This window comes from Bubalus kerabau, chromosome 14 (genome assembly GCF_029407905.1).
Source record: "Bubalus kerabau isolate K-KA32 ecotype Philippines breed swamp buffalo chromosome 14, PCC_UOA_SB_1v2, whole genome shotgun sequence".
NCBI lineage: Eukaryota > Metazoa > Chordata > Mammalia > Artiodactyla > Bovidae > Bubalus > Bubalus kerabau.
The window spans coordinates 65,382,928-65,406,749 of record NC_073637.1 but is presented as its reverse complement, the minus strand read 5'-3'; the positions used below and the strand labels follow the sequence as shown (position 1 = coordinate 65,406,749).

Here is a 23,822-nt window from a genome sequence, read left to right as displayed (position 1 = left end):
ATTGCACTCATCTCACACGCTAGTAAAGTAATGCTCAAAATTCTCCAAGCTGGGCTTCAGCAGTACGTGAACCGTGAACTTCCAGATGTTCAAGCTGGTTTTAGAAAAGGCAGAGGAACCAGAGATCAAATTGCCAACAAAATTGTTTAGGGAGGAGTTAACTGCTGATTGCATTTGGGTGGCATAAGACAAGGATCTGGTTGTTCAGTCCTTCCTTTTCATCCTCGTTTCAGTTCCTCTTGCCTTTTCACGCCCTCCCTTCCATATTGCAGTTTTAAGTTACATGTTCAAATCAATATTTCTCCAGTATTCAATTGTAAGCTCATTTGTGCCACTATATGCCCAATGCTTAGCAGCATATAAAACATGGTAGGAATTGAAAGGACTTTTATTGACACATCATGAAGATGTAGCTTATTAATAGTCACCATAACCGTAATAACTGTTCACCCGGCTAATTTTGTTGTTCCTTCTCTGAGTCCTGTCTGAGTCTCCACAACCCCATGGACTGCAGTGTGCCAGGTTTCCATGTTCTTCATTAACTCCTGAAGTTTGCTCAAATTCATGCCATTGAGTTGGTGATGCCATCCAACCATCTCATCCTCTGTCATCCCCTTCTGCCCTCAGTCTTTCTCTGCATCAGGGTCTTTTCCAATGAGTTGGCTCTTTGCATCAGGTGGCCAAAGTATTGGGAGTTTCAGCTTCAGCATGAGTCCTTCCAATGAATATTCAGGGTTGATTTCCTTAGGATTGACTAGTTTGATCTCCTTGCAGTCCAAGGGACTCTCAAGAGCCTCTTCCAGCACCAAAATTCAAAAGCATCAATCCTTCCGGGCTCAACCTTCTTTATGGTCCAACTCTCACATCTGTATGTGACTTGAAAAAACCATAGCTTTGACTATATGGACCTTTCTTGGCAAAATGACATCTCTGCTTTTTAATAGGCTGAGGATGAGATGGTTGGATGGTATCATCAGCTTAATGGACATGAGTCTGAGCAAACTCCGGGAGACAGTAAAGGACAAGGAAGCCTGGCGTGCTGCAGTCCATGTGGTCTCAAAGAGTCAACACAGCTGAGTGGCTGAACAGTAACAAGCAGGTAGATAGTGTCAGAGTTGAGTTACATTGTTGGATACGTTGGGCTTCCCAGGTAGTGCTAGTGGTAAAGAACCCACCTGCCAATTCAGGAGACATAAGAGATGTGGGCTTGATCCCTGGGTCAGGAAGGTCCCTGGAGTAGAGCATGGCAACCCACTCCATTATTCTTGCCTGGAGAATCCCATGGACAGAGGAGCCTGCTGGGTTATAGTCCACAGAGTCACAAAGAGTCAGACATGACTGAAGAAACAGCACATATCTGATGTAGCCAAATTTCTTCATGTTTGTAAAACCCACATATCTGGTGCGTGGGTGCATGCATCTAAGTCACTTCAGCTGTTCTGAGGCCAGCCATCAAAAGCCAAAACTCAATTCCTGTGGCTCATTTCCTGGAAATCCCCACCCCTTCCTCAAAATAATTGGGATAATCCTCCCACTCATTAACCTTTGAAATAACCCAGCCCATAAAAACTAACCACACCATATTTTGAGGCTGCTGTCTTCTGAGATGGTCCATACTCTGTGGAGTCCATTTCTCTCTAAATAAATCCCCTTCTTATCTATCATGTGTCTCTCACTGAATTCTTTCTGCAAAGAGACCTCAAGAACCTGAGCTTCATTAAGTCCTGAAACCAAGTATGGGATCTTAGTTAAAAGACCACGAGTTCAAATCCCAGTCATAGGTGCATGGTTTCACTGCCTTGTACCATATACAAAAGTTAATCAAAAATGGATCACAAACCCAACCGTGTATGCTAAAACTCTAAAATCCTTAGCGAAATATATCAGAGTAAGTCTGCATGATCTTGGATAAAGCAAAACCTTCTTAGATATGACACTTAAAGCACTGATGACAAAAGACATAACCCAGTTAAAAAATGAGCAACAAAACAGGTTAAGTATTTCCTTAAAGAAGATAAACAAATGGCCAACATGTATAAGAATAGATGCTCTCCATCATTAGCCATCAGGGAAGGGCAAATCAAAACATTGAGATAGTACTTCACACCTACTAAAATGGCTATGATTGGAAATTCCCTGGCAGTCCAGTGGTTAGTGATCTTGGGTGGTCTCAATCTGCAGTGGTTTGAAGCAGGATCTCAGTTCCCCAGCCAGAGATTGCCCATAGCACTGAGTCCTTGGACCATCAGATGACGATGACTGCACACCCCTGTGAATATACTGAAAACCGTTGGATTGTACACTTGGAGTGGTTTGTATGTGAATTATATCTCAGTAAAGGTGTTATATATTGAAAATCCACTTGTTTTAGAATAATAAAGAGCATAAAGTCCAATATTCTTTCCATTCTCATGCCTAAATCTCCTTCTCCTCTATCTGCGGCTGCTGCTTCTGCTAAGTCACTTCAGTCATGTCTGACTCTGTGTGACCCATTAGACGGCAGCCCACCAGGCTGTGCCGTCCCTGGGATTCTCCAGGTAAGAACACTGGAGTGGGTTGCCATTTCCTTCTCCAATGCATGAAAGTGAAAAGTGAAAGTGAAGTCGCTCAGTTGTCTCCGACTCTTAGCGACCCCATGGACTGCAGCCTACCAGGCTCCTCTGTCCATAGGATTTTCCAGGCAAGAGTACTGGAGTGGGGTGCCATTGCCCTCTCTGTCTCCTCTATCTATCCTACCTCAAACTGCCATCCACTGGGACAAACATTTCGAAAGCCTCATTTTTAGTGTTGTTACTTCTCAGTCCCTAAGCCCTCACTTCCAATCTGTCACCAAGTCATGTTGCTCTTACTCCAGAATATACACTGACTCTGTGCACTGTTCACTGTCTCCACTGCCACGATTCTAATTCAGTTCAGTTCAGTTCAGTTGCTCAGTCGTGTCCAACTCTTTGGGACCCCATGAATCACAGCACACCAGGCCTCCCTGTCCATCACCAACTCTTGGAGTTCACTCAAACTCATGTCCATTGAGTCAGTGATGCCATCCAGCCATCTCATCCTCTATCCTCCCCTTTTCCTCCTGCCCCCAATTCCGCCCAGCATCAGGGTCTTTTCCAATGAGTCAACTCTTCATATGAGGTGGCCAAAGTATTGGAGTTTCAGCTTCAGCATCAGTCCTTCCAATGAACACCCAGGACTGATCTCCTTTAGAATGGATTGGTTGGATCTCCTTGCAGTCCAAGGGACTCTCAAGAGTCTTCTCCAACACCACAGTTCAAAAGCATCAATTCTTCGGCGCTCAGCTTTCTTAACAGTCCAACTCTCACATCCATACATGACCACTGGAAAAACCATAGCCTTGACTAGATGGACCTTTGTTGGCAAAGTAATATCTCTGCTTTTGAATATGCTATCTAGGTTGGTCATAACTTTTCTTCCAAGGAGTAAGCGTCTTTTAATTTCCTGGCTGCAGTCACCACCTGCAGTGATTTTGGAGCCCCCCAAAATAAAGTCTGACACTGTTTCCACTGTTTCCCCATCTATTTGCCATGAAGTGATGGGACCGGATGCCATGATCTTAATTTTCTGAATGTTGAGCTTTAAGCCAACTTTTTCACTCTCCACTTTCACTTTCATCCAGAGGCTTTTGAGTTCCTCTTCACTTTCTGCCATAAGGGTGGTGTCATCTGCATATCTGAGGTTATTGATATTTCTCCCAGCAATCTTGATTCCAGCTTGTGCTTCTTCCAGTCCAGCGTTTCTCATGATGTACTCTGCATATAAGTTAAATAAGCGGGGTGATAATATACAGCCTTGACCTACTCCTTTTCCTATTTGGAACCAGTCTGTTGTTCCATGTCCAGTTCTAACTGTTGCTTCCTGACCTGCGTACAAATTTATCAAGAGGCAGATCAGGTGGTCTGGTATTCCCATCTCTTTCAGAATTTTCCACAGTTTATTGTGATCTACACAGTCAAAGGCTTTGGTGTAGTCAATAAAGCAGAAATAGATGTTTTCATGGAACTCTCTTGCTTTTTCCATGATCCAGCGGATGTTGGCAATTTGATCTCTGGTTCCTCTGCCTTTTCTAAAACCAGCTTGAACATCAGGAAGTTCACGGTTCACATATTGCTGAAGCCTGGCTTGGAGAATTTTGAGCATTATTTTACTAGCGTGTGAGATGAGTATATATAAATAAAATATACGTAAAATATCTCCTTTCCATGTGACTCCTAAAATAATAAAAACATTTCATACTTACATATTCAATAGTTCCTACTATCTACCAGGCACTTTTACATAGGCTTTACATATATTGGTTCATTTAATCCTGCCAACAAGTCTTAGGTAATTAAGGTTCAAAATAGTTAAGTAAATGACCCGAGATTACATAGCTAGGAAGTAGAAAAACTAGATTGTGACTCCTGCCATTCCTCACACAGAGTGGGCCACTGACCTGCAGCATAAGGGCAGGTTTCCCATGAGTTATTTTCACCCCATCCCCCCACCGCCCTCACCTCGTGTGCAGCCAGCATTGCGCATAGTGTCGGGCATGCTGTAGGCATCCAATAAATACTTGTTGAATGAATCTATGCCTGGGTGATCCCTCCAAACTCTGTTAGGAGCCCTCTTAAGTATCAGAGAGAGAACTATGAATAGCATTTATATAAAAACAATAATAACGTATATATGGAACTAATCACAGTTACGACTATTGATGCATATGCAACTTTCCTGGGAAGATGAGAGAATGAGAAAGCTCTGTGTAGTGAGGCCATGTAGGGGGACGGGCTGAAAGAGAATGAAATTCTCAAGTCCCTAGATAATGCCCCAAACTGGGAACAAAAAAACTTTCAAGAAATAGTAGTATAAATATTCAGAGATATAGAGATAAACACCCAGAGAATCAGCTGAAAGAATTACAAGTACCTGTGGCTGAAAAGACAATTTGGCAGGTAGGAAAGTGCTGTTTTTCATAACCAGTCTTGTAGGACTAGTGGTGTGCATATATTACTGTGATAAAACAAAAACTCTATTAATGATTTTTATTTCAAATATTTTTCCATCCACATTTGTTTTCAGGCAGTATGTTTGTCATCACAGGGCTTCAGAAAAAGAAATGAATGCGAAGCACCCTTGGCATCTCCTGCAGTTAGTCTCCGTTTTTCTCTCCCCATGAGGACATGCCCCAGGTTGCCCCACTTCATTTTTCTAGTTCTCTGCATGCCATCCTTATCATGAGACTCTGAATGAGACAGAACAGCTGAATGAGCAAAGGAGGAAGAGTATCCAAATTTAATGTGCCTGGCTTGCCGTCTTTCCATTATTACACTTACGCAGGGGGAAAACCAAAATAAAATAAGGAGTCAAGAATGGAGTGAGTCCTTCTGAAGACACAGATTCATTACCTATTGATTGAGGGCCTTTGCTTTGGTTTCAGCTGTAAAGCTCTCCTGGTGTGGCCAATGGTCTTGATGTCTGAAGTCTGCTGAGTGCCCTAGTGAAGTTGGAATGATCCCATGGAGAGAAATCTGTCCTAAGAATAACTTTTGTAGTTTTTTCCTAACTTTTAATGATCTGCAGATACTTTTTCTAATGTCTCCACTTTGAACTATCACTTTGGAGAAGATAAGAAAAGAAAAAGAAAAAAAAATTTACTTACGCTCTGAAATTTAACCACTTTTTGGCTGAGAATGGTTACTAATGCTTTTAATTACATGATAATTATAGTCTAAATTTGATTTTATAGTAGTAAAGCCATTAAGACTCAGAAGAATTTTTAATGACTGATTCCCCAGATATAAAATGAAAGAGCTGGTCTGAGTGATGTCTAAGACTCCTTCTAGCTTTTGAACTTAAGGACTCAACATGAACTTCAGGGTCTTTTAAAAGAACTCTTTATGAAAGGCAACATAAAAATCACTTAAAATTCCATCCAGATGAAAATTTGAAAGTAAGGCTGCTTGCTATTGACATACAAAATGAAGATGTAATTTCTAAGTACCATAGGAGAGCACTAAGTGATGAGTAAAAAGTAGCATGAAAGGGAAAATACTTGCTTGAAACTTCCATGACTGTATTAATCATGTTTTATTTTATGTATATTATGAAGCTTTAATACCTGGGGGGCCTTCTAGCCCCAGCTAGAGACTGCACATCCCAGGGCTAATTCCCAAAGATAGTAACAACTTGCCTAGGAAAATGCCTGTTGGATGCAACACCCTAAACCACTCTCTTACCTAAATTACACACCAAACCAATACTTCCCCAACCTAAGTCAACCCAAGGCCAGGAACCAGGCAACTAGAGACCAAGCCTCTCACCCAAAGTCTGCTGGAATCATTCATACTGGCTAATTCTAAAATGTCCCCTCTGCCCTGCCTCGCCATTCCCACGCAAACCCCAGTGAGGGCTCTGGCCTAGGCTTTCCCCTACCACCACCCGCCACCCCCACCCCTTGCTCCTGCTCTGCCTCCTGACCAAAATCAAGTCATCCTCAAGTAGCCCCATGTGCTATGGCATGCCCTGTCCTCTGATTATGTAAGTAATCATTTCTTTTGATGGCATTGACCTCTATATATCTTCATTCCGTCACCTCTATAAATTACAATCCCATGGAAAAAACTAGTGTTTGAAGTACTAACTGTTGATTGCTAATGAAAGTATGCATTCAGTGACATTCCCTGTAGTTTCATAATGGCTGAGATTTTCTTGTATTTTTGCTCAAAAAAATTAAACTCTAGTTGTTCTAAGTTGGTCAATAGATTTATAAGTATAGAATTCGCTTAGGTCAGAGGTGGAAATGAATACATCAAAAAACATTAAAAAAAATCCAAAGGAATTTAATGTTATGTGATTTAAAGAACCTCACATATAAATTCTAAAAAATAAAAAATCCCACGGGTACAAATGAGATGGTGACGTACACTCAGTTTTGTTGTCTGTGTGAACTGGGAAGAGGGAGGTGGTCCACGTCCTCCACGTGTTACCGAGTCTAAGCTTGTCCTGCTTTAATTATTTACTTTTTTATTTTTGGCTGTGGTGGGTCTTCATTGCTTTGCAGTGGCTTTCTCCGGTTGCGGCCAGAGGGGACTGTTCTTTTTTGCAGCGCGTGGGCTTCTCTTTGCAGTGGCTTCTCTCATTGTGGAGCACAGGCTCTGGGCGTGTGGGCTTCAGTAGCTGCGGCTCATGGGCCCTAGAGTGTGGGCTTTATCGTGGTGGCTCATGGGCTTAGTTGCTCCGCGGTGGCATGTGGAATCTTCCCTGATGAGAGATTGAACCTGTGTCCCCTGCGTTAGCAGGCATATTCTTTTCCACTGCGCCACCAGGGAATAATTGAAAGTTCAGTTGTTGGTGCAACGAATAAGGACTTTATTAAGAAAGCAGGAAACCTGAGAAGATGATGGGCTCATGACCCTCAAAGAACCATCTTACCTGAATTAGAAATCAGGCTTCTTTTATACTAAAAAGGGAGGGAGTAAAGTCAAACACTTCCTGGTTTCCATCAGCCTCCAGAAGGTGTGTTAATTTCTTCCTGCCTGCGATCATCCACAGGTGGTCCTGGTCAGCATGTTTCATGAGAGCTAAAGGAAGGTGTTTTAGCTTAATGCTTATTACCTCGGAAGCAGAGTTCCCAGAGATGGGCCATTATGTATGATTTAAGCTTACAGGCAACATCCTTTTAGTGATTAACTTGTGATAGAATACAAAACGTTTGCAATAGAATACAAGATGTTCTTCCTTATTACACATGCTCCATAGAGCACTGGTTGGTTGGTTGGTTCACTAGCTTAGGACACCTTACAAAGGATCACCCAGACTTCTAGCTCAGTCCCTATGTGGACCGTGTAGCTTTGCTTCATGATCACACACCAGACTCCTAGACAAAACCAAATGCTCAAAACAATGACTCATAGTACAGAGTTGCAAAGGCATGTGGAGATAGGGAGGAGAAGGACAGGTAATCACTGTAGCTCGACATGTTTCTCCTGGAACAAATAGCCATAGAACAAGCCCTACTGAAGCTGGGTCCCCAGTATCATCTTCCCACATAAAATTTCTTATTGCTCAAAGCCTCTTAGTGATAATAAATAACAACAGCTATAATTTGGGCTCATGCTGTGTGGCTCCAATCCTCACATCAGACCTTCACAGTATGTCTGATTGTCCAATTTTTTTTTTTAATTTTATTGTTGGCTGCCTTAGGTCTTAATTGTGGCATGTGGGCTCTTTGTTGTGCATGGGCTTCTCTCCAGTTATGGCACATGGGACCAGAGCGCGTGGACTCTGTAGTTTGCATCCCATGGGCTTAGTTGCTTTGCAGCATGTGGGATCTTACTTCCCCAACCAAGGACTGAACCCATGTCCCCTACATTGGAAGGTGGATTCTTAACCACTGGACCACCAGGGAAGTCCTTGATTGTCCCAATTTATTGATGAAGAACCTGAGACTCCAAGAAATTAATTTTATTATTATCACACAGAAGGAGAACTAGTAAGTAAAAGAGCTAGGATTGAGAATCCATATCTATCTGATTCCAAACTTGGCCTTGCCTCCCCACACCATACCCACTCAGGAATGGATTCCTGAATTTCTCTTCCATTTGGCTGAGAACCGCTGATACCAGCCCTCAGATTTGCAATGGCTAACATGGGCACCACGGTTCTTTCTGTTATCATGACTATACCCTGTTACTCATCTGGATTGCACAGGGATATCACTTATCATCTCTGGCTCTTGTTTCTTAATCTGAAAAAAATTAGGGACTTGGAGTAACAGTTGGATTTTAAAAATATGATTATAACTTTAAGTATGATGTATGAGAAAATTTGTATTTTATACACTTCTTTTTCCCAAAGTAGATTTGGCGTACCCAAATACTTAACTGTTAGTTTTATTTAGCTGACATTTAATTTTTTTTTTCATCTTATAATTTCAGAAAGGCAACAAGGAACATGAATCGGTTAACCTTAAAGAGAGCTATCTTTAGTGGCTCGGAATTTTAAGTACAAATAAGAGAGGGATGTATTTAATAAACAAATGATGTGTCCCTTGGGACAAATGCAATATGATGTGTGGGTTCATCCAGTGTAGTCATCAGGACGTGTCATCATGGTTGGCATAGTTGGAATTGCCAAGGTACACGTGCATTTGTATCAACCTTCCTTAGCGTGTCCTTTCACCACCGATTGGCCTCAGTAGGACTTGAGCTTTCAGCTCTCTTGCTGTCAGTGGGGATGGATGTATATACACAGATCCTTCTCTTCCCTCATCCATCTTTTGATTTATGGCTTACACGTGTCAGATGTTGGCTCACTAGAAACTGTGATCATAATAGTGCATGATTATCTGGCCCTCCAGGGGACTAGATGCAAGGCCTTGTCCCCTTAGCCGTAGAATCTAGTCAATTATCCTTACTTATCACTCTGTTTCGGAGATGTAATTTTTTTTCCCATTAGCTGGGCAAGTCATGCTACCTCATTATGTTTTGTCATTAGATTAAAATTTTTTTTTAATTTATTTTACTGTGCCGGGTCTTCGTTGAGTCAAGCAGGATCTTTAGTTGAACTCTTAGTTGTGGCATGTGGGATCTAGTTCCCTGAACAGGGATCAAACCTAAGCCCCCAGCTTTGGAGCTCAGAGTCTTAGCCACTGGACCACCAGGGAAGTCCCAGTTATTACATTTTTTTGCATGTATAATAACATCTCTGTGATACTTAGCAGAAGCCGATATTTTGTCTGATGGTATATATTCACTGCAAGTAGTTGACTGGTTTACAAAATAACCCAATTAACTGGAGGGAAATACAGAGTACAATGTTAAAAAACAGTTGTATAGAATAAAACCTAATTTAACAAAGTTGAAAATTGGCCTTTTTTTTAAAAAAAAAAAGAAAAAGGAATATTTTAAGTTTTGGGGAAAAAAGATATGGGGAAAGAAAGAGGAAGAAATTGAGAGAAATAGGAAGATAATTTTTCATATTTTGAGATCAAAAGTTTTGGAGAAAATCTACATATTCTAATCCCTGATTTTTCTTGCTATTCAATAAAATTTGCTATAACATGATGATCCTAAGTTTTTTAATTGTCAGACAAGCTATCTTTTGCTATTGTATTATTATTGTAATTACAGTGTATTTTTCAGCTGGCACAGCATTTCCAGCCTGAACTGTGACCAAGAAGTGGCAGAGTTAAAACTGCAGATCATAAACACGTATTGAAATGTGACTGGCAGTAGCAGGTCCAAAATATTGGAAATGCAGCTGAATAAGCATCTGAAGCAGGGTGTGATTCTAAATCACACCAATATGTCTGGTTCCCGCCTAGTTAGGAAAGGAATGAGTCGACTTGCTAGACGAGTCAAACGGAGACTCAAAAGCCCTGAGATGGTGAGAATGTCCTCACCTTCTGTTCCCAGAGGATGGCATTTGTCAGGTTAAAAAAAAAGCCTGTGATGTACTTTCAACAAAATATTAAATAGGCTATAGGATTTTAATGTTAAAGCAGAGTTTTGGTGGTATCAGTGCAGTTAGTTTTAGAGAGCAGTTGGTTGATATTTTGCATCTTAAAACTGGATACTCCAGGGGCTTTCCCTGTGGCTCAGCAGTAAAGAATCTGCCTGCAATGCAGGAGATGTGGGTTCAATCCCTGGATCAGGTTCAATCCCTGGAGGAGAAAATGGCAACCCACTCCAGCATTCTTGCCTGGAAAATTCCACAGACAGAGGAGCCTGGCAGGCTTCATGGGGTCACAAAGAGTTGGACACGACTGAGTGACTGAGCATGCATGCATAGCTGAATACTCCACAGGCCATGTCACTGACTCCTTTATGTCAAAAATCTCTTGAGCATCTTGGTAACGTGATGCATCAGCAGAGTTACTAAGAGTCATTTTCCATCCTCCAAAAAGAGGATCAGTCTATTTGCTAAACAGAATTCTTGGCTCCCCAATCTTATTTCTGTTTTCTTATTCATCCTCTTCTTCCTTCCAGACAAAAAATAAGTTAGGCAACTGTTGATATTTTCTTAACTCATCATTGCTTCATTGCCATCTTAAAGCATATATCAGAGGAGGGAAATGGAGAGGGATTGTCTTAATTCAGTGTGCAGACCAATTAAAAATCCCTCTGGAAAATTACAGAAGACAGGTCAAGGCCTGCTCAAATGGAATCAGGAGCTTGATCTTATGTATAAAATGCATGTTGAATTCTATGAATAATTCAAATTGTCTAGTCTACATATTAGCCTCTTTGCAAGTGCATGTAGAAAGTATTTTTAAAAAAAACTTTTTATTTTATATTGGAGTATAGCTGATTAACAATGTTGTGATGGTTTCAGGTGTACAGAAGAGTGACTCAGCCATATATATATATATACACACACATACATATACATGTATCCATTCCCAACTCCCCTCCCATCCAGGTTGCCACATAACACTGAGTAGAGGTCTACAAGGTAGGTCCTTGTTTGTTATCCATTTTAAATGTACATGTCATCCCAAACTCCCTGGCTATCCCTTCCCCCAGGGGGAGTATTTTTTCTTTTTCTCTTTATATAGGCACTTTAAAATCATCATCACAGCAGGTTAAGCATTTGGGAGGCGGAGTATTTAAAGATCTGTTAACAGTGGTAAAGAATTTAGAAGCTCCGAGGTTCCGAAATTCTGGCGATAGCGGGGAGGCTGAAAGCGCTGTGAGACCAATCGAGGGTGATGGATGCGCTTGGCTCCTCATGTGAACAGTGAGAAAGGATAACTGCATAGTCATTCTCTCACACATAAATAAAAGATAACCTCTGAAAGAGAGGGAAATTGTGCCAATGAGCATAGCAAATTAGAATAAGAACCATTTTTTTTAAAAAGCAAACATCCTCAGGCATAGGTTGGAGTTTGGATTTAGACTGCACATTTAGTTCTGTGTCTTGTAGAATGAGTTTCGTGTTAAAAGCCTGCAAAGCTTTTCTGTTAACAGAAGTAAGAAGATACTTTCCCTTATTCACTTAAATTAGAAACGTGCACATTTTCCATGATTCCATTTCTCTGCCCCCTGGTGGATGTTCCTTAACACTGCAGTAGTTGTGTCGAGTATGAACATGTCCGCTGATGTGTATGTTTTATGATTTATCTCATTTGAATTTTTCCAAATGACTGACAAACACTGTTAATAAACACTTTTCGAGCCCATCATGGGTTAGTAATAAAAATCCATCCCAAAGATACCCAGGTCTCTTTTAAAACTCTTTTAAAAGAATTATTATCATTACATGTGTTTTGTTTTTGTTTTTGTTTTTTTTACTTTGGCCTGTTTCTAAGCAGAAATAGGGTGGTTGTAACTTTGGATAAGAGTCTTGGTTAAAGTCTCTGACTTCTTTGGGGTTTTTTAAGGGCAAAAACTTTCAATCAGCCAGGAAAGCTGAAAGACTTATACAGTACATCACTGTCTATCCCCACGGAGATTCCACCATTCACGTGTTACTTGACTTGCTTTGTCACATATCATGCATACCCCTAACCCTCTGTCCATCCTTATGTTTTAAGTACTTATCTTTTTGTTTATTTTGCCTGAACTGGGTCTTAGTTTCGCTACACAGGATCTCTGATCTTCGTTTTGGCATTCAGGGTCTTTAGTTGCTGCATGTGAACCCTTAGTTGCCACACGTGGGCTCTAATTCCCTGACCAGGATTGAACCCATGGCCCCTGCATCCGGATAGTGGAGTCTTAGTCTCTGGACCACCAGGGAAGTCCTAGTCCATCCTTATTTTTTTAATGAATTTTAAGTTAAGTTGTAGACATCAGTATACTTGCCCTGAAATGCACCTCATTAATGAATGCTTGCTTATCTTATAGACCCTATGACTCTTATGACTGATTCTTTGGTCACTGGGAAGCTTAGGAATTGTGGCCTATCAACTTTGCAATAATCTCTGGCATATTATATTTCTGTGTGTTACCCCTGGCTTTGTTTCACAATGCCATCCTTGTTTTCTCTAAATCTCCTCTTTTTTTAAATAAACCTATATTGATCTTTCTGTATTTTGCAAACTTCCCTCAAATAAATCCTGGACTAAGGTTAAAATAAAATTAGGCTAGCTTGATATTCTGTTTAAAGCTGATTATTCAAAAAGAATAGCTGTGAAAGAAGAGAAGTGAAAAGCAAAGGAGAAAAGGAAATATATAAGCATCTGAATGCAGAGTTCCAAAGAATAGCAAGAAGAGATAAGAAAGTCTTCTTCAGCGATCACTGCAAAGAAATAGAGGAAAACAACAGAATGGGAAAGACTAGAGATCTCTTCAAGAAAATTAGAGATACCAAGGGAACATTTCATGCAAAGATGGGCTCGACAAAGGACAGAAATGGTATAGACCTAATAGAAGCAGAAGATATTAAGAAGAGATGGCAAGAATACACAGAAGAACAGTACAAAAAAGATCTTCACGATCCAGATAATCACAATGGTGTGATCACTGACCTAGAGCCAGACATCCTGGAATGTGAAGTCAAGTGGGCCTTAGAAAGCATCACTATGAACAAAGCTAGTGGAGGTGATGGAATTCCAGTTGAGCTCTTTCAAATCCTGAAAGATGATGCTGTGAAAGTGCTGCACTCAATATGCCAGCAAATTTGGAAAACTCAGCAATGGCCACAGGACTGGAAAAGGTCAGTTTTCATTTCAATCCCAAAGAAAGGCAATGCCAAAGAATGCTCAAACTTCCACACAATTGCACTCATCTCACATGCTAGTAAAGTAATGCTCAAAATTCTCCAAGCCAGGCTTCAGCAATATGTGAACCATGAACTTCCAGATGTTCAAGCTGGTTTTAGAAAAGGCAGAGGAACCACAGATCAAATTGCCAACATCCAATGGATCATAGAAAAAGCAAGAGAGTTCCAGAAAAACATCTATTTCTGCTTTATTGACTATGCCAAAGCCTTTGACTGTGTGGATCACAATAAACTGTGGAAAATTCTGAAAGAGATGGGAATACCAGACCACCTGACCTGCCTCTTGAGAAACCTATATGCAGGTCAGGAAGCAACAGTTAGAACTGGACATGGAACAACAGACTGGTTCCAAATAGGAAAAGGAGTACCTCAAGGCTGTATATTGTCCCCCTGCTTATTTAACTTCTATGCAGAGTACATCATGAGAAACACTGGGCTAGAAGAAGCACAAGCTGGAATCAAGATTGCCGGGAGAAATATCAATAACCTCAAATATGCAGATGGGACCACCCTTATGGCAGAAAGTGAAGAGGAACTTTCAAAAGCCTCTGGATGAAAGTGAAAGTGGAGAGTGAAAAAGTTGGCTTAAAGCTCAACATTCAGAAAACGAAGATCATGGCATCTGGTCCCATCACTTCATGGGAAATAGATGAGGAAACAGTGGAAACAGTGTCAGGCTTTATCTCTTTGGGCTCCAAAATCACTGCAGATGGTGATTGCAGCCATGAAATTAAAAGACACTTACTCCTTGGAAGAAAAGTTATGACTAACCTAGATAGCATATTCAAAAGCAGAGACATTACTTTGCCAACAAAGGTCTGTCTAGTCAAGGCTATGGTTTTTCCAGTGGTCATGTATGGATGTGAGAGTTGGACTGGGAAGAAAGCTGAGCGCCGAAGAATTGATGCTTTTGAACTGTGGTGTTGGAGAAGACTCTTGAGAGTCCCTTGGACTGCAAGGAGATCCAAGCAGTCCATTCTGAAGGAGATGAGCCCTGGGATTTCTTTGGAAGGAATGATGCTAAAGCTGAAACTCCAGTACTTTGGCCACCTCATGCAAAGAGTTGACTCATTGGAAAAGACTGATGCTGGGAGGAATTGGGGGCAGGAGGAGAAGGGGACAACAGAGGATGAGATGGTTGGATGGCATCACTGACTCGATGGAAGTGAGCCTGAGTGAACTCCAGGAGTTAGTGATGGACAGGGAGGCCTGGTGAGCTGCGATTCATGGGGTCGCAAAGAGTCGGACGCGACTGAGTGACTGAACTGAACTGAACTGAATTTCCATGTATATATTTATAAGAAATTGGAATGTTTGTGACAAAAGTGAATTATAAGATCAGATTAAATACCATTCTTTTGTTAAGTTAAGACAATTAGAGTTGCTAGGGACTTCCCTGGTGGCTCAGACAGTAAAGAATCTGCCTATAATGTGGGAGACCTGGGTTGATCCCTGGGTTGGGAAGATCCCCTGCAGGAGGGCATGGCAACCCACTTCGGTGTTCTTGCCTGGAGAATCCCCATGGACAGAGGAGCCTGGTGGGCTACAGTCCATGGGGTTGAAAAGAGTCAGACATGAACGAATGACTAAGCACACACAGCACAGAGTTGCTAGGCATTTTAATAGTAGCAGCATTATTCACAGTAGCTAAAATGTGAAAACAGCCTAAGTGCTCATGAACAGATGAATGGATAAACTGTGGCATATACATATGGTGGAATATTATTCAGCCATAAAAATGAAATTCAAATGCATGACACAACATGGATGAATCTTGAAAATATACTAAGTGAGAGAAGTCAGACACAAAAAAGCAAGTATTGTATGATTCCACTTATATGAAGTATCTAGAATAGACAAGTTCATAGAAATAAAAAGTAGAAATTATCAGGGCTGGGAGAGGGGAATGGGTAGTTATTGTGTAATATTTATAGGGTTTCTATTTGGAGTGATGAGTTTTGGAAATAGATAGTGGTCATGGTTACACAATATTGTGAATGTACTTCAGTTCAGTTCTGTTCAGTCGCTCAGTTGAGTCTGACTCTTTGTGACCCCATGAATCGCAGCACGCCAGGCCTCCCTGTCCATCACCAACTCCCGGAGTCTACTCAAACTCAGGTCCATGGAGTCGGTGATGCCATCCAGCCATCTCATCCTCTGTCGTCCCCTTCTCCAGTGAATGTGCTTGATGCCACTGAATTAAACATTTAAAAGTGATTAAGAGAGTGAACCTCGTGTTATATCTATTTTACTACATATAACTTTTTTAGGGGCTTCCCTGTGGTCCAATGGTTAAGACTTCACTTTCTAATGCAGGGGTTGTGGGTTTGATCTCCAGTTGGGGAGCTACAGTCCCACATGCCTCAGGGCCAAAAAAACCAAAACATTAAAAAATAAACAACTGTTTAAAAAAAGCAGGTTAACAAAATTGAAAAAGGCACATGCATCCCATTGTTCATTGCAGAATTATTTACAATAGCTAGAACAAGGAAGTAACCTAGATGTCCATCAATAGATGAATGGATAAAGAAGTTGTGGTAGATATACACAATGGGATATTACTCAGCCATAAAAGAAATGCATTTGAGTCATTTCTAATGAGGTAGATGAACCTAGAGCCTATTATACAGAGTGAAGTAAGTCAGAAAGAGAAAGATAAATATCATATATTAACGCATATATATGGAATCTAGAAAAATGGTACTGAAGAATTTATTTGCAGGGCAGCAAATGGAGAAACAGACATAGAGAACAGACCTATGGACATGGGGAGAGGGGAGAAGAGGGTGAGATGTATGTTGAAAGTATGGAAACTTACATTACCATATGTAAAATAGATAGCCAAAGGGAATTTGCTGTATGGCTCAGGAAACTTGAACAGGGGCTCTATCAACTTAGAGGGGTGAGATGGGGAAGGAGATGGGAGGGAGGTTCAAAAGGGAGGGGATATATGTATACCTATGGCTGATTCATGTTGAGGTTTGACAGAAAACAACAAAATTCTGTAAAGCAATTATCCTTCAATTAAAAAATAAATAAAACTTTAAAAAGCCATTAAAAAAACAAGTTAAATACCATTCTTTTTGTGATTAGGATGATTAGAGTTGGTAGTCTTTTAATGAGTTTTTAGTAGTTTCGGGCAGTTTTTCCTACAAGGCATCCTAGAAGACATGCCACATAGTTGAACATTATAAAGAAGATCATGTTTTATTAAAGGAACAACTTTACAATTGAAAATTACATTTCAGTGTACATGACCAAGGAAGCAGTATTATGTAAGTTGCAGAGATAGCTGGAAATATTCCATAACAGCTACAAGGATTGTCACGACTTGGGGCTTGTGTGTTCACCCACAATGAGGGCAGTAGGGAAAGACAGTCTAGCGGTGATCCTGGGCAATGTCTAATATCAATGTCTAATGTCTAATATGGCTCCGAAAAAATGGTCTGCCCCAGGGCTCAGAGTAGTCTGGAAAGGGAGCCATGACAGGCAGGCAGACAGGCTATATGACCTCTAGTCATGACAGATAAAGGCAGCCAGGAAGTAGACCCCTGGAAGGCTTGCAGATGAAGGGCAAGGTCCCACCTACCGGGAAAGGCACAGAGCAGGACCCCAGTTCCAGGACAGAGTTAAGGATTTGCTCAGTTTCGCAGATTAAGAACATGGAACTAGAGTGTCTGAGAAAGCTATCAGAAGCCTTGATAATAATTATATTCTTCAATATAAAAACATTGATAAGCAATTTATTCCAAGAAAGTAACTATTTAGCATAAAAATGTAACTGCTAATACAGACATTTTTATAACAACAGTGGTTAAAATAATAAAAAATTATGATTAACTTAAATGCTCAAAAATAAGGATATCCATCCAGCAAAACTACTGTAAAAATGCTGTTTGGGGACCTCGCTGGTGGCACAGGGGATAGACTCTGCCTGCCAGTGCTGGGGACGCTGCTTCGATCCCTGATGCGGGAAGATCCCACATGCCTTGGAGCAACTAAGTCCAGGTGCCACAACTGGTGAGCGCTCACTCCAGAGCCTGGGAGCTGCAGCCACTGAAGTGGGGGTGCAGCGGAGCCTGCGCTCCACAAGAGAAACCACCGCAATGAGAAGACAGAGCACCACAATGAATAGCAGCCCCCGACCTGCCACACCTGGAGAAAGCCCTCACAAAGCAACGAGAACCAGTGCAGCCAAAAATAAATGGAAGAAAAAATGTTAAAATGCTGTTGTGGAAGAATTTGCAAAGGCATGTACATAAAGATGTTTCCATTTTTATATATACAATAACTATCCCTTGGTTAGGTTAGGACTCCTCTGAACAAATCAAAGGAGATTATGCTGCCAACATTTTATATCTGAAGCTACCTATATTACTCAGAACTTCTTGTGCTTGCAGAGTAAGCTCATGGGGTAAGAAGGGTCTTTCTTTCCCTCATTTCATTTAACAGTATTAACATATTTTAATACCTCCCACTCCCTCTCCCTCTCCCCTCGTTAGACCCTGTGCTATGCTTAGTTGCTCAGTTGTGTCCGACTCTGTGACCCCATGGACTGTAGCCCGCCAGGCTCCCCTGTCCATGGGAATTCTCCAGGCAAGAATACTAGATTGCGTTGCCATGCCCTCCTCTAGGGGATCTTCCCAACCCAAGGATTGAACCCAGGTCTTCTGCATTTCAGGCAGATTCTTTACCATCTGAGCCACCAGGGAAGCCCCGTTAGACCCTACATGAGGCCACGTTTGTGCCAGCCGCTCTGTTAGAGACTGCAGAATTTTTTTTATTCACTAATTCTGTGAATGTTTTAGTTCAGTTCAGTTCAGTTCAGTTCAGTCGCTCAGTCATTTCTGACTCTTTGCGACCCCATGACTCGCAGTACGCCAGGCCTCGCTGTCCATCACCAACTCCGGAGTTCACTCAAACTCATGTCCATCGAGTCGTGTGATGCCATCCAGCCATCTCATCCTCTGTTGTCCCCTTCTCTTCCTGCCCCCAATCCCTCCCAGCATCAGAGTCTTTTCCAATGAGTCAACTCTGTGAATGTTTACTGAGTGTCTAGTGTGTGCTGGGCTCTGGGGATAAAACAGGGAAAGAGACAGAAACACTCCTGTGCACAGAGCTTGTAGCTTAGCCAGGAAAGTCAGACAATTAACGAGGACAGCAATTACAAAAGATTGTAACAGTGCTATGATAAGGTGCCGTGGGGGTCCCCAAACAGGGCCCAGGCTTGGTCTAGGGGTGTCAGGGAAGGCCTCCCAGAGCAAATGCTGTTTGTTTAAGCCCGGCTGGGCTCAAAGGTTGAGTGGGAGTCAGCTAAGATAAGGAAGAGAGAATGGAGAAAATGGGCTTCTGAGTGGAAGTTTGAGCACGTGACTGCCTGGGTATTCAGTATGGGGCTCTGAGGGGCTGAATATTCCTATGGCTGGAGCGTGGAGCAGTGGAGAGCAGAGAGACAAGGGAAGCCAGGGACTTCTCAGTTCTCTTCACCCCTTACACATACACATACACACACACACACACACACACACACACACACACATATCTTTTGCTGCACTGGGTTTTCATTGGGGGTACTCTGGATTCTCTACTTACCTCCACTAGACTTAGTTACTCCTCAACATGTGGGATCTTTGTTCCCCGACCAGGGATTGAACCTGTGTCCCCTGCGTTGGAAAGCAGAACCTTAACCACTGAGCTACTAGAGAATTTTTAACAGAAAAAAATTTCCAACATATGCTGAAATAGAATAACATAATAAACCCCTAAACTCAGCATGCAGCTTCAGTAATTATCAGCTCATGGTCAGTCATGTTCTCAACACATCTTCTGCTTTACCAACTTCCCCTCCTCCACCCCTGGGGTTATTTGCTCTTTGACGTTTTTCCTACTTCTCCCCTTGTCCCTCCAGATGGGGCTAGATCAGATCCAGGGTGAACCTCTGCTCTGTGGTCTGAATGTCTGTGCTTCAAGCTGGTGCCCCTAACGGTTCGAACAGTAACAGCTCATCAAGCATTAGTGGAGAACAGTGCTAGAGAGGGAGGTTTTCTCTGAAACATGACAAATTCCTGACATTTATAGTTTGCAGCCATTCTAGAAAGAAAACTTTCAACAATATGCACTCATTACTCTGCCTTAGTTAACAGAATGAGTGAAGCATAATTTGAAGTTCAGTTAACTTAGGATTGCTGTTGATAACCCTGTTCTGCCTATGGAGAAACACGGTCTGTCTTTTCCCTGAATTCCAAGAGATTACCTCCACCAGTCAAAGCAGCAGCCATCTTTGTCCCTGCTTCTATTTTAGTTGTTTAAGTTTAGTAGTTTAAGCTTAATAGCTTAAGAGTTAAGTTTAAGACTTTTGCATCAGTCTCCCTTTGGTAGGCTCTCTAAACCTCCAGATATTCATAGAATGAGAATTTTTAGAGCTAGAAGCAAATGGGAGCCTCTAGTCTTTGACTGTTACTGAGGGCAGAACTGCAGGTTGCCAAGGAAACTGGAGAATTCAGTGTTGTTTGTAACACGAAGTCGAAATTGTTCTCTGTGCATCTGAAGGAATAAAGTATCAAGACTTTGTCATAGTTGCCATTGTTGGGGTCAGAGTCTTTTAAGCTAATTTACAGCTTATTTTCATGGCCGCTGTAAATCTGGAATCAGGCCCAGATTCTTCACCCTTTGCAAGGAAACAATCTCTGTTCCCATCTAAGTCTCACGAGTCTTTGGAGTCAGTGTCGGATGCAGCCATAGGTAACTCTGGGTACTTAGGAGATATCCGAAGTAGTCCAAGTGGAAGGTTAAGGCATCATGACGGGAAGAGAGGCGCACTCAGGTTCACCAGACATTCCAAAGTGAGGATTGCTAGGTTTGGTGACTGGTTTCTGGGTAAGGGGTGGGGTGAGTTGTCCCAGATAAGCCAGCAATCTAACTTGGCTATGACACAAACCAGCATTTAAAGCACAAAGATAAGAGCTCCTGTAAAAGTGTAGATAGCACGCTTCTCTTTGAATGTGGGTTTGAGGGGACATGCAGGGAAAATACGTCATCCCTGGCTTAACAAGCTTTCAGATCACAGCAGTTCTAAAAGATATTTAAGGATTTGCCCTGACTGTGAAGATCAGGAGGTGGAAAGACACAGGATGTTTGTTCTCTCGGGGCCACGTTCTTCCACTAACCAGCCATATTCCCTTAAGCAGGTCATAACTTTTCTGGAACTTCCATTTTTTTAAAAAGTGGCTAAAATTAGAATATTTTCAAAGTGTGTTTTAACTGTGATATCTGTGTGCTTTGATGTGCTTTGATTTGCTCCATCTCCTTTTCCAGCGTGGTGTTGCTTGTTTTTTTCAGTCAATATGTTTGTGCATACAAAGACAGCTGTGTCACTCTGTCCCATGGATTTCTCAGTCAAGTTTATTAGAAGCCTAGGCTCTGTCAGTATACTGCTTTCCTGGTAGGGATCGAACCTCGTGCACTGTGTTTCCTTCTATTTTTGTAATTTCTCTTGTACTTCGTTGTTAGTGTAGAGAAATGCTACAGATGTCTGTATATTAATTTTGTATCCTGCAACTTTTCCGAATTCCTTGATGAGCTCTAGTAGACTTCTGGTAGTGTCTTTAGGATTTTGTTTGTTTACTAAAAAAAAAACAACTTGAGAGTTGTGAGTTAAGTTTTATTTGGGGCAAAATGAGAACTGCAGTCCAGGAGGCAGCATTTCAGATAGCTCTGAGAGACTGCTCCAAAGCGGCAGTGGGGGAAAGACAATATATAAGGTTTTGGTTAAAGGGAGTTCAATACCATGAAGCACTCGTTTTACAAAAGGCTTTTTAAAAAGTTAGTCAAGAGGATCTGATATCACCATGACAGGATTTAGTGGTTCTCTAGATATGAAGAGATGCAAGGATTGAGATGATGCTGAAAGATGATGCTGTGAAAGTGCTGCACTCAATATGTCAGCAAATTTGGAAAACTCAGCAGTGGCCACAGGACTGGAAAAGGTCAGTTTTCATTCCAATCCCAAAGAAAGGCAATGCCAAAGAATGCTCAAACTACCACACAATTGCACTCATCTCACACACTAGTAAAGTAATGCTCAAAATTCTCCAAGCCAGGCTTCAGCAATATGTGAACCGTGACCTTCCTGATGTTCAAGCTGGTTTTAGAAATGGCAGAGGAACCAGAGATCAAATTGCCAACATCCACTGGATCATGGAAAAAGCAAGAGAGTTCCAGAAAAACATCTATTTCTGCTTTATTGACTATGCCAAAGCCTTTGACTGTGTGGATCACAATAAACTGTGGAAAATTCTCAAAGAGATGGGAATTCCAGACCACCTGACCTGCCTCTTGAGAAACCTGTATGCAGGTCAGGAAGCAACAGTTAGAACTGGACATGGAACAACAGACTGGTTCCAAATGGGTAAAGGAGTACGTCAAGGCTGTATATTGTCACCCTGCTTATTTAACTTCTATGCAGAATACATCATGAGAAACGCTGGGCTGGAAGAAGCACAAGCTGGAATCAAGATTGCCGGGAGAAATATCAATAACCTCAGATATGCAGATGACACCACCCTTATGGCAGAAAGTGAAGAGGAACTCAAAAGCCTCTGGATGAAAGTGAAAGTGGAGAGTGAAAAAGTTGGCTTAAAGCTCAACATTCAGAAAACGAAGATCATGGCATCCGGTCCCATCACTTCATGGGAAATAGATGGGGAAACAGTGTCAGACTTTATTTTTTTTTTTTTTTTAATCTTTTTTTTTTTTAATTTTATTTTATTTTTAAACTTTACATAACTGTTTTAGATTTGCCAAATATCAAAATGAATCCGCCACAGGTTTACATGTGTTCCCCATCCTGAACCCTCCTCCCTCCTCCCTCCCCATTCCATCCCTCTGGGTCGTCCCAGTGCACCAGCCCCAAGCATCCAGTATCGTGCATCGAACCTGGACTGGCAACTCATTTCATACATGATATTTTACATGTTTCAATGCCATTCTCCCAAATCTTCCCACCCTCTCCCTCTCCCACAGAGTCCATAAGACTGTTCTATACATCAGTGTCTCTTTTGCTGTCTCGTACACAGGGTTATTGTTACCATCTTTCTAAACTCCATATATATGCGTTAGTATACTGTATTGGTGTTTTTCTTTCTGGCTTACTTCACTCTGTATAATAGGCTCCAGTTTCATCCACCTCATTAGAACTGATTCAAATGTATTCTTTTTAATGGCTGACTTTATTTTTTTGGGCTCCAAAACCACTGCAGATGGTGATTGCAGCCATGAAATTAAAAGACGCTTACTCCTTGGAAGGAAAGTTATGACCAACCTAGATAGCATATTCAAAAGCAGAGACATTACTTTGCCAACAAAGGTCCGTCTAGTCAAGGCTATGGTTTTTCTAGTGGTCATGTATGGATGTGAGAGTTGGACTGTGAAGAAAGCTGAGTGCCGAAGAATTGATGCTTTTGAACTGTGGTGTTGGAGAAGACTCTTGAGAGTCCCTTGGACTGCAAGGAGATCCAAGCAGTCCATTCTGAAGGAGATCAGCCCTGGGATTTCTTTGGAAGGAATGATGCTAAAGCTGAAACTTCAGTACTTTAGCCACCTCATGCAAAGAGTTGACTCATTGGAAAAGACTCTGATGCTGGGAGGGATTGGGGGCAGGAGGAGAAGGGGACGACAGAGGATGAGATGGCTGGATGGCATCACTGACTCGATGGACATGAGTCTGAGTGAACTCCGGGAGTTGGTGATGGACAGGGAGGCCTGGCGTGCTGTGATTCATGGGGTCGCAAAGACTCAGACAGGACTGAGCGGCTGAACTGAACTGAACTGAAGGACTGAGATCATAAAATCTGTTCCTAAAAACGTCCACCTATCTGAAGATCTATCCCACCAGATTCCCTGGGGTGCAGAGTGCCTCACACCCCCAAACTCCCTCAGGGGTTGTTGAAGGTAGCAGCTATAGCAGCGTGGGGTTCAGTCTCCATAGAGGCAGATGGCATACACCTTTGTTGTTCGGTCATTGGCAATGCTCTTGGTAAGTGCCAATTTGTAGTTGACATGTTACTTTCTAAAATAGTGACAGGACTATAGACTTACAG

The 23,822-nt window shown here is 41.7% G+C and overlaps 1 long non-coding RNA gene across 1 annotated transcript; it reads right to left on the bottom strand.

The window, feature by feature from the left end:
- Nucleotides 1-6,640: 6,640 nt before the first annotated feature.
- On the bottom strand, nt 6,641-8,392 carry LOC129627307 (uncharacterized). The gene is made up of 2 exons (XR_008702540.1): nt 7,435-8,392; nt 6,641-7,316 (listed from the first exon to the last, which is right to left on the bottom strand). It is a non-coding gene; the product is annotated as an uncharacterized LOC129627307 (long non-coding RNA).
- Between the last annotated feature and the right edge of the window lie 15,430 nt (nt 8,393-23,822).